At 38.7% G+C, this 15,146-nt stretch overlaps 1 protein-coding gene across 6 annotated transcripts in view; it reads right to left on the bottom strand.

The window, feature by feature from the left end:
- LOC121441864 (nucleolar protein 4) overlaps window positions 1–15,146 on the bottom strand; it is a 356,406-nt gene that overhangs the window by 45,796 nt on the left and 295,464 nt on the right. The window lies entirely within an intron of this gene.

The following is a 15,146-nucleotide window of genomic DNA, read 5'->3' as shown; positions in this document are numbered from 1 at the left end:
TATGCTCAAGCTCTGCCCAATGTCACAGTTAAAGTCCTATTTCCTGAAGATCAAGATGTAGTACTCTCAGCTCCTTCTCCAGCACCATGTCTGCCTGCATGCCATCATGTCCTCCCATGATTATAATGGACTGAACCTATGAAACTGTAAGTCACACCAATTAAGTGTTTTTCCTTTTTAAGAGTTGCCATGGTCATGGTGTCTCTTCGAAGGAATAGAACGAAGACAGACATCTACACAAAAGATGCTGGGATCCAGCAGGGCTCTAATGTGAAAGTAACAAGCTCTCACGGCTGAAGAAAATAGCTCTCCCAGGAGTGTGCCCTGGGGGAGGTGCTCTGCTTGTGCGCACACACCCTTGCTTTGCTCACATAAGTTAAGTGAGATGAAAAAGTAAAGGAAAACAGAAAAAAAGACTTTCTCAAGTTTAGAGAAAACAGACTTGCATGACTTGAGTGGCCTTTTCCCATTGCTCAACATAGAGTTGTAGTACTTGGTATAACAGATCTGATTGATCCCAAAGCCACACTCTCGCTGAAGATTACCGCCTTACCACACTTGCAACTCTCCTGAGCTGTCAGGATGCAGTGGGGCCACTTCAGCTGTCTGAGATAGACTGTGGGTGGGACAGAGCAAAAATTTTCCAAATTCTTTGAATCCTATACTCTGCTTTGCTGATTATTGGAAGTTTATTTGGCATCTGCTTCACATTCCAGGTTCTGGAACAAATCCTCACTGAAGAGACTTTCGTACAAACCCCTTCTGTTTCCCTTCAAACCATCATCTCCTCCCATTCACACTCTTCCTTCCCACGGATGATGGGGCACTCAGGGAACTCAGAACTCAGCTCTAGCCCTAACTTCAATCTTGTCCCAAAGCAATGCCTTTCCAGAATCTTCGTTAAATTATATTGGGAATGACAAGCAGGATACATATTCAAACTCGGTGTTCAAGGCTGTCCTTCCTCCATCATGGGCAGTTGCTCATTACTGAAACACCTTTAACCAGGTCTTCTACTCTGGCAGAGACTGCCAGGAACACTGTTATGCATAATTAAGATAGGTTAAAGAAAATACTTATCTAAAGTAGACCTTATACACTAGTGTGCCTCAAATTTAAGCTAACTTTGTGACTACAAAATTAGGACACAAAGTATAAACAGAGCAAAGCATTCATGTCTTGTATTGAGTTCAATCCCAGCATGATAGACACAGAAATCAAAACAAAATAATTAAAATTAGGGGGGGGGGGAAGAAGTAAAAAAAGATGGATATTTCCACTGTTTTTTTTTTTTGTTGTTGTTTGTTTGTTTTGAGACAGGGTTTCTCTGTTGTTTTGGAGCCTGTCCTGGGACTAGCTCTTGTAGACCAGGCTGGCCTCGAACTCAGATACGCCTACCTCTGCCTCCCAAGTACTGAAATTAAAGTTGTGTACCATCACTGCCCAGCTTTATTTCTACACCTTTAATAGGGTTTATTTTAATATAAAACAATATACTAGTGGAATTAAAAATTTAAATTTAAAAGCAGCCCCTTTTATGTTTCTTTTGTAAATAAAATAGCATAAATTGAATTAAGATTGGTTTAGGCATTCTTAGGATTACATGTATCTAGTTTTAGGTATACCTTTCATCCAATGTCTACAGAAAAAAATTTAAATTGTTCTTTTTTGTGGTTGAACTTTTAAAGTTTACTAACTGCTTTGAATGATAGCTTGAAGTTCAAATATTGCCCAAATGTTAAGGATGGGAAGATTTTATTTTACTGTAAAAAATGGCATTTAAAACAAAATTAAAGTGCAGAATAATGAGCTGTACAAATCATATCTTTAAATTCAGCGTTGTCTTCTCTTCAGAATTTGCCTTTGTTGAGATTTGTTGTTTGTTGCAACCCAGATATTTTGCTGCAGTTTTCGTTTTCCTTTTTATTCACTTTTGCTCCCAATCCCAAAAGGCGATTTATATTTTTAATTCCTCCAAGGCCAAATTATGCAAATAAGATGCAACTTCCCTTCTTCACCCTTGCATTTTGTGAACCATCTGCAAAAGGGAACTGCAGTGCACTTAGGAGTGTGGACATTGCAGTGAGCTGCTGGTAAACACTCCAGTGCTTCTCAGGAGCCTGATCCGAGCAGGGTGCAAGGTTGGGCCCAGCTCCACACCTCCCTTTTTTTTTTGTCCCAGGAGATTTAAGTGGTTAAAAGGCACTAGGGTATCTGCTACTCAAGATGCTATTGAATATGGCTTTTTTTTAAATTTATTTATTTATTAAGGATTTCTGCCTCGTCCCCACAACCGCTTCCCATTTCCCTCCCCCTCCCCCGATCAAGTCCCCCTCCCTCATCTGCTCGAAGAGCAATCAGGGTTCCCTGACCTGTGGGAAGCCCAAGGACTGCCCACCTCTATCCAGGTCTCGTAAGGTGAGCATTCAAACTGCCTAGGCTCCCACAAAGCCAGTACGTGCAGTAGGATCAAAAACCCACTGCAATTGTTCTTGAATTCTCAGTATTCCTCATTGTCCGCTATGTTCAGCTAGTCCGGATTTATCCCATGCTTTTTCAGACCTAGGCCAGCTGGCCTTGGTGAGATCCCAATAGAACATCCCCATTGTCTTAGTGTGTGGGTGCACCCCTTGTGGTCCTGAGTTCCTTGCTCATGCTCTGTCTCCTTCTGCTCCTGATTTGGACCTTGAGATTTCTGTCCGGTGCTCCCGTGTGGGTCTCTGTCTCTGTCTCTCATCGCCTGATGAAGGTTAATATTCCTGAGGATGCCTATGTGTTTGTCTTTGGATTCACCTTATTTAGCTTCTCTAGGAACATGAATTATAAGCTCAATGTCCTTTATTTATGGCTAGAAACCAATTATGAGTGAGTACATCCCATATTCATCTTTTTGGGTCTGGGACACCTCACTCAGGATAGTGTTTAATGGTCTCTGCAGAAGTCTTGTAATAGTGCTAAGTTGCTGTGTAGACAATGTATACATTATATACAGCCAGAAAAACAAAGCAAGCATCTTGAAATGTAGCGGAAACTAATGGAAAACTAGGAGCCTTCTATAAAGCCTTCATCTTTCAGCCCTCTGTATCAAAGTCTGTGTTTCTCTAACCTGGTTATGGTGTGTGTCTGTCAGTTCCTTTGTGTGGAAGCCTGAGACTGGCTTCAGGCATTTGTCTCAGTTGTTTCCCACCTTATTCATGGAGACATGCTCTGTCATTGAACTCAGAACTCACTGGTATGTCTAGTCTGACACTAGCCTCTGCTTTCTTAGCCCTGGAATTTCAGGGGCACCACACCCACTCTACTAGCTGTTCCCTGGATTCTTATTATCCCAGCCCTGGACATAGCACTTGCCTGGCCAGGGCTTTACCAACAGATCCTAATCCTTGCTAATTGTTAAAAAAAAATCCTATTTAAGAATTTCATACAGGATTATAACGTGTTTTGATAGAATCCCATTCCCCAACTCCAACATATCCACCCACCAATTTTATCCCGAATTTCATGGGGTTTTGTCTGTTTGTTTGTTTTTTAATACACCAAATGTTCTTGTGCTGCCGATTTGTGAGCCTTCTAATAGAACGTAGTTCCACCAACCGCTCTCCCAGAAGCCAGAAGCTATCAAATAAAAGCTGAGGCCAGGTACAGGCTATGTTCCTTTGAGGTCTCATTGGCTCCTGCCCCAGATGATACAGGCTATTGCCATTGCTCTTGGTTACTCTCAGAACTGTACAGTAAGATCCTGTCACTGAAGACACCACACACTTGGGTCTTAGGACACCGAGAAATCAGCCTGGTACTGTTCCTACCTGCTGCATTTAAAGAGCAGTTTTGTGTGTGTCCCTTGAGACACACTTTTTAACCTGATTACCAGTGGCAGTGTAATGGGGTGCATGTACATTGGTTATTCTCAATAAAGAAGAAGATCCCCCCAATACCCAATGTGGCTTTAAGGGCTGTGAATTTGTTGCCACACCCAATGTTCCTTTTATGTTCTGTTTATGCTTTTCAGTTTTCACTTTAAATGAGTTGTCTTGAGTGTGTTCTTGATTTCTATCACTTCTTTTTATTTTGAAAGAAAAGTTCATTTTTTTTGTGAGTTTGCCTATACTATGTGTGGGAGGACAGAAAAGGGAAGAGAGAGATATTAGACTCTTACTAGTAACACTTAAACAGTTTTTATGAAGCACAAAAGATTGCAATGACCATTCCTTTAGTCTTCACATATAAAAACTTAAAGATAATTTGCTAGTATTTTCCCTCTTGAACAGAGTTAGAAGGGATTCTATGTTTTGCATGAATCATTTCACATTAGGTATAACTTATGGACATAAACCACCTTAAGAATGTCAATAAGACCTTTCCTTTCTGTGTGCCTAATACATTTACATATATGTGAATATTTTGTACATAACTTTATGTAGTTAGCTTTGTATATAGTTTTCAGATACAGAATACACATATGTGCATATATATATATATATATATGTACATATAATTCTGAAAGAACAAAGTAAATAAAAATGGTGTATAGACACAAGATATATTATTTTGTAGGAAGGTCTTATCTAGTTTCAAGAATGAAAATACTTTTAGCAGCTTTGTTTAAAAATGTTTTCTCTCCAATGTCTACTAGTGGTATACATGCTGCTAGTCCTTCAAGGACACAAAATCATCATTGCTTTTAAAAGGGGCACTTTCGTGGAATGTGTATTTGAAGCATTTGATCAGAACTAAAGAAAAAAGATGGCTGCGATGAGGCTTCATCTCTATCCCTGTATATTGATGCTCTAATGTGCTGCATTTGGTGTAGAACATGCTCCATGGCCTGCGCTTATATCAAACTGCTATATTCAGCCCACTGCTATGACAACTATCAAGGGGCAAATGTCAGGTCAGCTCCCTGCATCTACGCCTCCCCATAATTGCTTTGTCAGAAACCTAATATCTGGCTTATTTCTCTAGCAGAGCAGTGAAAAGCAACAGGGGCCAAAAACTAAATGCTGAGGGATTCTTAGTCTACTCCGTGCTCATACTCTTGCTTCCACAATACTGTGTTTGTATTTTTCCTTATTTGTTGCTAAAGTGATGTTCACTAGGCTGTGTCCTGGCATTTGAAACTGCAGCATCAATATGGATAACTGACTGGCTGCATGGTACCATTCTTGGGCTTGGGCAATGTTGATGTTTGTGCAAAGTCTCTTTTAAGACTGACTATTTGTTATGCCACATCTAGCCAACATATAATTATTATTAAATGCCTATCCTCATTCTAATATGAAACTGGGCTTCTTTGGGTCTCAGAATGATAAGTAGGCAAGGCTGTTTTAATCCCAGAGAATGATAAAAATCAGAGTCAAACACTATTCCGAGATACCTGGAAGCCATTACGGTGTAGCGGGACATGTGTCAAGTTCTAAAATACATTGTGTTCAGCGTTATATAGTGAGGTGAATTCAGTGTGCGTACCAGTGCCTCATGGGGGGGGTGCATCTTCAACAGATACACCATGAGGTGAATATATAATAAAGGCCAGGTGTGGGGCAGGGTTGTGAACGGCTGGAAAGAAAGTAGATCTGCTGATGGAAGAGTTAGTTAAGCTCATATTCAAACTCCCTCAACCCATCAATGTCACTCAGAAAGACAGAAACCAGGCACAGCCAAGAGACACTTCTATTTTACCTCTGCAACTCTGAGTTGTAAGAAACAATAGCAATACATATTACCTGTGTCTGATAAACCTAAATACAGGAATATACGTGCAAATGAACTTGAACTCTCAATTAAGTATGATGCTGTCTAATGCTCTGACTTTTCATGGGTATGGTTGGTTGGTTTGCTGGTTGATTTTGTTTTGTTTTTGTTTTAACGTTAATTGAAAACAATACTGAAAGGTAAAGACAGTAGAACTGAAGTCTGGACCCGGGCATATGAAATGTTTGACAGATGCGGCCACTAGAATATGAATAATCACTAAGTGCTATTTCACTATAAGTATAGAAAGGAACTTGCATTTTAGAAACTGACTCGAGGTGAAAGTTAAGAAAATTCACAGACAATAGGACAGTCTTAAGGATAACTTGAAAGCCTCATTGGACTTTGCAAACTGGCTTCATAGGCAGTAATTAATGGAATAATGATGCAATTGAATTAAACTAATGTGGCCTTTAGAGTTCTGCACTCATAGTAACATTCAAATTCTTGCATGCTGAGAGCTGAAATTTATGAAGCTTTCTCTATTTTTTGGAACATTACTCCCAAATCAGAAGGGGCATGAATCTTCTGCACTGGATATGTCTTTTTTTATCCTATTAAATGAAAACTACCTTTCCAGTAACAAAAGCAAAAGCAATGAATGAATCTCTGACAAGGTAGGAAAAAGGGAAAGAAGAGAGGAATGAAGACAAAAAAAAAGAGAGGGTAAAGGAAGCAAAATCTAAGCTAAAAACTAACACTTTTTACGAATGTTATTTTCATAAAAATAAGTTGGTTTTAATCTATATATTATACATTTATGTTTAATGTTGTTGTTATAATTATGTTTTGTTAATGACTGAAGCATGTGTCATGATCCCTATGTGTGCCAATAGTATGCGTGATGGTGTGTGTGTGTGTGTGTGTGTGTGTGTGTGTGTGTGTGTGTACACAGGCCTTTGTGCCCATGGAATGTGTGATGTGTGTATATAAATGAGCACAGGTATGCATTGCCATGCTGCCTATGTGTGGCCATGGTACGTGTGATGTGTGTGTGTGTGTGTGTGTGAGAGAGAGAGAATGAGCACAGCTGTGCATGAGCCATGATGCCTGTGTGTGTCCATTGTATGTTTAATGTGTGTGTGTGTGTGTGTGTGTGTGTGTGTGTGTGTGTGTGTATGTGTATGGACAGACATGCAAATGCCATGCTGTCTTTGTGAAAGTCAGAGGACTATTTCAGGAAGCTGTGTTTTCCTTCCACTGTGCTGAGGCAGGTGCCTGGCTGCTGGGCTTCATACTCCACGTGGGCTGGCCCCTCTACCATACAACTCCCCTTAGATGTTGTGGGATTACAGGTGTGGGCTATCATGTTCAGAGTTTTCACATGGATTCTGGGGATCACACTCAGACTGCTAAGGTTTGCAGAGCAAATGTCTCTTAAAAAAAAACCATAAACCTCCAAAGCCCAAAGAGCTCCTCTTTCTGGGAACATGTTAGCAACCTCTGAGTTGCATGCCCATATAGAGACTCACAGGACATCTTGAAACTCCCACCTCCTCCTATTTGATTTCTAAGGGCTTTGATCAGGTTACCTTACTCTTCTGCCTTCTCTATATGTCAGCTGAAGACAGTCTTTCTGTCCTCTTTTTTCCTATTCTCTCTTCAAATAACTAATTGGCCAAAAGAATGATGTTTTTACAGAGAAGTTTCATGTCTGGTTACTTGAATTACATGAGGATTTTCTTTTCTTGAACATATGAAGTTTTTGCTCACATTGAGATATTTTATACTTAGGTTTAACTGTAGCTCATTTTCATCTTTGACTTTCTGGTCTCTATCCAGAAATCAGAACTATCATATCTATTAAATGATGCTTAGATTTTTCATAAAGGAGTTAGAAAACACAAACGTTAGAGACAAAGAAGTATGTCAGTCCCTGCCATGTTTTTGCAGGTGCCAGAAGGACCCACCTCATTTTCTTAAATAAAAGAGCCCAGAAATTTTACAATAGGAACGGAAAATTACTCGGGAGCTGGTTGATCTACAAAAGAAATCTGACGCCTGGCCTTTTCTTCCTGCTGATGTTGCCGGTAACAATAGCAGAAAACTTCCCACAGAACCCTAACACACTGAGCAGTGGTTTTCCACAAGTCTCCCTTCTGGAGTTTGAGTGAGGGATAATGCTGGTGCCACGTAGAAGTGTAGGAGTCACTGTGATGACTAAGGCAAGTCATTTTTTCCCCTCAGAATTATTGCTGACAAGGTAGAGGGCATTGAGGGGACTATAAAGATGAGCTTCCTGATGCTGGGAACTTCAGAAGCTTATTAATGGACTAGTAAAAAGAAAAACAAAACTGCTGTATGAAGACCGTCAGCCTCCCACACCATAATGAGAAGGAGTCCATGTGAAGACCACCAACTAAAACAGACGCCTGCTTGGTACACTCTTTAGAAGATGGTGTGTTCGGTTACCTCGTCTGCAGCCCCTGAGCCTACTGCAGATGCTCCAATGGTACACAGCTGAACTAGTAACCACGAGACAACAGTACATAGAAAGACTGACAAGGAATATAATTGTTAAGTAGGACTACTCTTCAGCTCCTTTAAAGTCCAAGCAATGTCCATTCAAGTCTCAATATAAGACTGACTTCCTGTAAACTCTGTATTTCCTGAGTCTGCTAGAGTCCTTGTATATACTTCATATGTGGTGTCAAGAATAACAAAATCTCTTTCTTTGGAAAATAATATCCAATTTTCTGAGCTTTGATATCCCTTAACTTCATAACAGATGTGTGACTTCAGTACAGTTTTCCCAATATATGCAATATGGATCCTTTTCAATTACTAATGGCTCGTAAAGTATATAAATTAAGGGGAAATGATAGAACAAGGAATGGGCAAATTACAAGATAAAAATGAATTCATTTGTTGCAAACCAGATACACCAGACTCATCATTTCTTGGCAAAGCCTAAAAATAGCCGTTTTAAAACAGCATGAAAAAACCACCTTGTTCACGGAGAACGAGTCAGCTGTATGTTTTCCTGGCTTTGACAGCAAAAGCATATCAATATGCTATGCTGAATTCTGTGTCTGAATTCAACCTACCTATTCATCCTGTAGGCACCATCTACCACCTTGCAATTGATAACATCATAAGCTAAAGACAAGCCTAAAAATTAAAAGTGCAATCTTCTATTTAAATATGTGAATATTTTACATGAGTCCGGGACAAAAAACAATAAAGTAGGCAAGTGATGGAGAAATCAAATCATCACAGAGTGGGATTTCTGTTCAGATTCCCAAAGGGTTCAGAAAGGTCACACACAATAAGCCAAGCTGCTGAGCTTCCCATTGTCCTACCTGCCCAAGAGAGAATCAGTTCATCCTACTTGTGCCTCACACTACTGTCTACAGACAGAACTATAGGGCTACATTATCCCTGAGACACATATAGATTGGTGTGTGTGAGAAAAAAGTGAATGAAATAACTTATTTATTTAAGTTAAATTTATGTAAGAAGAAAATGAGTGAAATAATGACATACTCCAAACAGAAATAAATTTACCTTCACTTCTTGAAAATGATAAAAATCATCTAATTAATTTAGTAAGACTGTAATAACTACTTTTTGATATAAAATATCTTTAAGATAGAAAGGCAATTTTGAATGTAACTATATGAACATATATTATTTGATATATTCTGAATTACCTGAGCTAGGTTGTGATAATAAATAAATGGCATTTCAATATTACTTGTGTTTATTGTGTCTATTTATCAGTGACAGACATGATCTCTATGATTATTTTGTTGCAATTGAACTTCCATAATTATTTTAGGCATATATACCAAATTGTAATTAAAATATAGCCACATCCTAGCAAAACACATCATAAGAGGCACCTCCACACTGCGAGAAACTCAGCTTCCCCAAGGTTTTATGGATGGCATCTTATTACACACCTGCTTGTGAAACTCTCCAGACATGCAAAGTCTTCTCCGTCAGCACTTCTCTCTGGCAAGCCCTTGGTGTGTGCGTTATTTTGCAGAGCACAGCAGAATCCTGCCATCCAGCTCCATGTCCTACCATTTCTTTCCAAAAATATCAAGTTGAGGTCAGAGAAATGCCTCAGTTGATGGAGTGCTTGACGCACAAGCATCTAGACCTCACTTTGATCCCTAGCATCAGTGTAAAAGCCAACTGTAGTAGCACATACCTGCATTTCTAGTGCTGGAGAGGCAGAGACAAGTGGACCCCCAGGGCTTGCTAGTCAGCCAGTCTAGCCAAGTGATGAGCTCCAGGCTCAGAGAGAGACCCTGCCTCAAAAAATAGGACGGAGAGCAGTTGAGGAAGGAACCCTATGTTAGCCCCTTACCTCCACACACATGCATGTGTATTGTATATACACGTGGCACAAGTGAACACACACACACACACCCTGAGCTTCTTTTATGGAGACTATTGTTTTAGGTATCAAATGACATCTATTGTTTGGAAATGCTCTTCATGTCAAGAATACATCTGGAAGGTTTACTGCTGTCAATATCTCCTCTTCTTAAGATCTAGCTGAAACAGTCCCTCCTCTTGAGACCCTTCCAAGTACCCAGAAAGACTTCACAGGACTCTACCTCAGTGTCTCCAACAGTCCATCTACACAGTGTACCATCTGCACCTCACCGATCTTCAATAGAACGAGAGTCTCTTAATGAAAAATGATGCCTCATATAGTTTCAATGTGAGAGTTGCACTGACAGCTTAATAGTTTTCCAGAATTAAAAATCCAATATTATAAAGCAGTTAACAAGGTCAGGAAAAGCTATGTTAATGGCTTCTTGGGAAACTTTTCCTCCTTTCTATATTGGCTAAACTTGCCTATCAGAAAATAATGCAAATTTACCAAATAAATTATTTTAGGATGAATTTAGAAAGAATTTTCATCAACCAATCCTTACTAAGTCAGATAATTTAATATTTACAGAAAGAGTAGTTCAAATAAATAGAAAAACCAGAAAGTTTTAAAAACTTCCCGTACAAAAGTTCTCAATTGTGGACACCAGCTGAACTCACTGATATTTGAGTCTAGCCATTATCAGGCTAACCCTACAGAATATTAGCGACGCAGTTAGTCTGTTTACACAATGGAAACAGCATTGCAGTCAAATATTTTTCTCTGCAGAATTGGTTCAGAGCACCATTGACATTATTTCCCTCAACTGTCGTGAAATGTGAATAACAAACTCAGTTTTTAAAACACAATGGCAAATATGTATTTGTAGAAGTTAAGGTCTACCAGGCCTAGAGGAACCAACCTGGAGTCTGCCCAGAGATGTATGCAAATAGCCAGAGAGCACATTGTGAATGTGTGGAGACAAAACTTAAACTGATTGTTAGGAACAATCAAAGGTGTTAGTGTCTTCATTCACATACGTATTAGACTGTCTCAGGTCTGTCACCTGTGTAAATGAAGAGACTATTGCATCATTTTGCCTGGAAAGTTACCATCTTTTGGGAATTGTGTCACCGACCCATCAAGTTGGCACTTGTAGAGGACAGTTTAGTTTCTTCATTCTCATGAATGTGACTTAGAGAAGCAGGCACCTGCTGACCTCGTCATTCCTTCCGGTTTTCCAGTGTCCACACATCTACATACGGAGATACTCTTTTATCACTATTACTACTCTCTTTTAAGCCATTGTTAATATAAATATTGGAGGATAATATTCCATTATTATGACTTTAGTTAATTTATACTAAATTTGGCTTTATATCAGATTTTAAAAGGAAAAATTACAAGGATATGGATCTTCTGTTCATCGAGACTTTTAAGAGCCTTGGGGATTCTTTTCATTTTTTTAAAAAAATTATTTATTTATTTATTATGAATGCTGCTACTCGGAATTATCCTAGAAATGATAGGCAAGATGATGTTTGTATGTGAAATTTGTATTAGGATAAGTAGAATATGCTCCTAGTAGTCAATGAAAAGGAATTCATGAAGCAATAGGAAAATTTCCAATAGTCCTAACAAGATTAATGGTAAAAGAGTAAATCCTCAGAAAGCAGAGGAAATGGAAGTCATAGTGTAATGCTCATAATATTTAGAAGTTTTTGTCTATCAAACTGTAAGAGGTGGGAGGAAATGGGGGAAGAAGAGAGAGGGGAAAATGTGTTTGGGATGTAAAATGAATAAAAAATTTTAATTAATAAAAATTGTAAGAAGCAAGTGTGCTATAAAATGGGGAATAGAATTTTTAGTAAACATTTCCTTATTAATTTTTCAAATTGTCAAAATTCATGCTATATTACTGAAAAATACCTTAAAAATTTTAAGTCAGTATTATCATCAAGCACAAGATGGCTATCTTAAAGAGTGAGTGTCTTCCCAAACAAGTCTAATACACTGGGAAATTTTTACAGTGTCTCTAAATATTGGTTTATCCAGGTTTATAAAATATGACAATTTCCTTGGCCATATGTCTAAGATGTCTCAGACAATGCTGTATCCTTTTATGTGTCTGCTATTAATATCCTTATTAATGAGGACATCATTGTCTGGCAACATATACTGTAACATATAGAGCCCAAAATTATCATAAAATATAAAACAAGGAATATTTTACAGTTACCCTCAATGGGGCTTTGTTTTCCTTATTTAATATATTTTATCCTATACATAGAGGAGCAATGTTGAAACATATTAAATGATTTGAAAACATAAATCTTTCTCCAAAATATTGGCAGTAAGAAAGGAAAATGCTAGGAGCATACTTAAGATCCAGGAATAGTGACAAAGAGATAGGCACTGGCAAACTTAGAAAATAGGTTTCAAGTCATATCTCCGTTACTACAACAGTTTGTAGTTAAATAATAAAATTTACTGAAAATATAGCTTTCAATTCAATGTGTGGTCAAGCTTATCGTCTTAAGGAATTAAAACTGTAGACATGATGAAGAGGCTTCTTAGCTCAAAATCTGTTCCACGAGGCTAGTGACTCAGTGGGTAGAACATTTTCCTGGAAACATGAGCACCTGATTCTCAGAACCCATACAAAATCAGAGAAAGCCGAGAGCTTTTGCATCTGTACTACCAGAACTCCCAAATCAGAATAAGGGGGAGGAGACAAGAACCTCTCCCAAGTCCCATGGGACTCCTAACCTGGCATATGTGAAGGTGGATAACAAAGAGAAGTTATTCTCGAGCAAGGTAGAAGGTGAAGTTGTCCTCTGATCTCCACGCATGTGTCTTGACACAGACATAAATGCACATACATACTCATAGGCACACCATGTATACACACGGGGGTGGGGATTTTAAAAAGACAAAATTGTCTCAGTCAGTGTTTTTGATAGTTTTCAAATGTATCAAAGACAAAATAAAACGTATGAAAATTCTCTTCATGTACAGCTACAGTTTTAGTGTTTGCATCCATAATGGCATGTCTTCTACTAACAGGTCCACTCACTAGCGCCCTAGCGGAGCAAGGGAGAAATCATGAAGAAATGTAGACTTCAGTAAATGCATCATGGTTATGTTAAAAAAAATACAATAAGGAACTGTGGACTTTATAGATATTTCTAAGCCTTGAGCCCATAAATTCAAGCAGGATATCTGACAATAATTTGTTTTAACTTAGGAGAAAATCAGCATTTTATTATTCTCTTCCCTCACTTTTGATTAGATCAAAGTAATTAAGCAACAGGCCAGTCCCACCGACTGGGTTCTTGAATCGAATGACAGGTGCTACATCCCTTTCATGCATCCTTTCCCCACTTTTCTCAGTAACTGCACAAAGGGGTATCCCCCGGTGCTCACCACTTTCTCCTTCAAGGACAGGAGACTCGAGAATGCTTTGGGGTGGGGGGTAGCCCCCCGACCGTTTGGTTTTAGGTGAACTCTTCTTTAGAACTATCAATGAATGCAATTCGAAGAATGGAAGCTATAAATTAAAAAAAAACATCATTTCCAAACTCTTAATATTAATCAGTGATCAAGCATGTGGACAAAATGTGTGATACTCCTCAAAAAATCACAAAAATTTGACATAAACAAGAAATAAGCAGCCAGCTAGGATCTGGTGTCACTCTGTCCCTTTTTGCCCCAGTTTATCTTCTTAAATGCATTATAACCTAGATAACATCTAAGCGTATTTCTGGTGGGACTTGTCTATAACCCAAAATATCACCAAACAATTGGGGCCAGCCTGGGCTACAGAGTGAGACTTTGTTTTAAAGGAAAAAAAAATCGAAAAGCAAAACAGACAAACAACCAAAACCCTAAACTACAGCAGAAACTCAGAATGATAAAGAATGGAGAACAAGCAAGAGAGACACAGGAAACTCTCGTTCCAAATTTTCACTGTCAGAGATGAAAAAGTGAAGTCTGACATTGCTCATGTATTTTTTTTCCAGTACCAAAACGAGGGAGGATTTCTTTTTAATCATGAACAAATTCCATATTTTCGTATGCAAGACAGAAACCCTGCATATATCCTGGTGTGCATAGTGATTCCCTTCAGTTCCATGAACTCTGATGTCTGATGAAGCTCTCAGTTCTGACCTTGCCACTGGCTGGCTTCAGGCCTGTGCTGCATAGATTTTATGAAATGGACATTTGAAAGAAAGAATTTAGTACATCCATAACATCTTTCATGTTCATCGATCAAACAGCTCCATAAAATCCAATTAACTCATCAAACATCATAAACGATGAAGAACATACATAATTAGAGCTCACTATGTGGCCAGCCAGTGGCAACTAAGGGTCAGGGTGAGGCTTAACACAAAAACAGAATTTGACCTTTCAGGTTTTGAAATTTTATGCTTTTACTTCCGTCAGCTGCTGATGAAAAACCTCTAAACCATGGGCAAATTCTAAGCATTGTGAGCCAGGTTACAGGTACATGAAGAAAGCATGGTTTCAATGCCAAGAGCCCATAATTAGACAAAGATTTGGATCCAACATCGGAGTGATGCTGTCAACAGAAAGGAGGGAGGAGAATGATGCCATAGAAGTCTTCGTGTGGCATCTCAGATGAGACCTACAGAACTTGTCATAAGAATAAATGGTTTAAAATTTGTGAAATGCTAATTCTATGTGTTGTCCTAGGATTCAGGGCATGAAACCAGGCTCTGGCCCTTTCTTGGGTTACTTGCATTATTTTAGGGTCACAATGACTTCAATGTGCCCTCTGAGAGCTGAGACACATAGCTGACTGCTTTCATGCAGTTTCACCTCGCATCAGTCTTCATACTGTCTAGACCTACACTTTATGTTTATGTGAATATTACTACTAGTTTAATAGGGTTTTGTATTTGTATAGTGTCTAAATGATTTACAAAAAAACTATAAAATACAATTTATTCATTCAGTTTCATGTGGGTATGTATATGAAGCAGGATATCAGAGGACACCTTGGAAATCATTTCTTCGTGCTAGCTACTTTCCTCTTGAC

Source organism: Microtus oregoni, unplaced genomic scaffold, assembly GCF_018167655.1.
Source record: "Microtus oregoni isolate MIOR12 unplaced genomic scaffold, Mior012 000082F_ref0000272, whole genome shotgun sequence".
Lineage (NCBI taxonomy): Eukaryota > Metazoa > Chordata > Mammalia > Rodentia > Cricetidae > Microtus > Microtus oregoni.
This window is presented reverse-complemented; position numbering and strand designations above follow the sequence as displayed.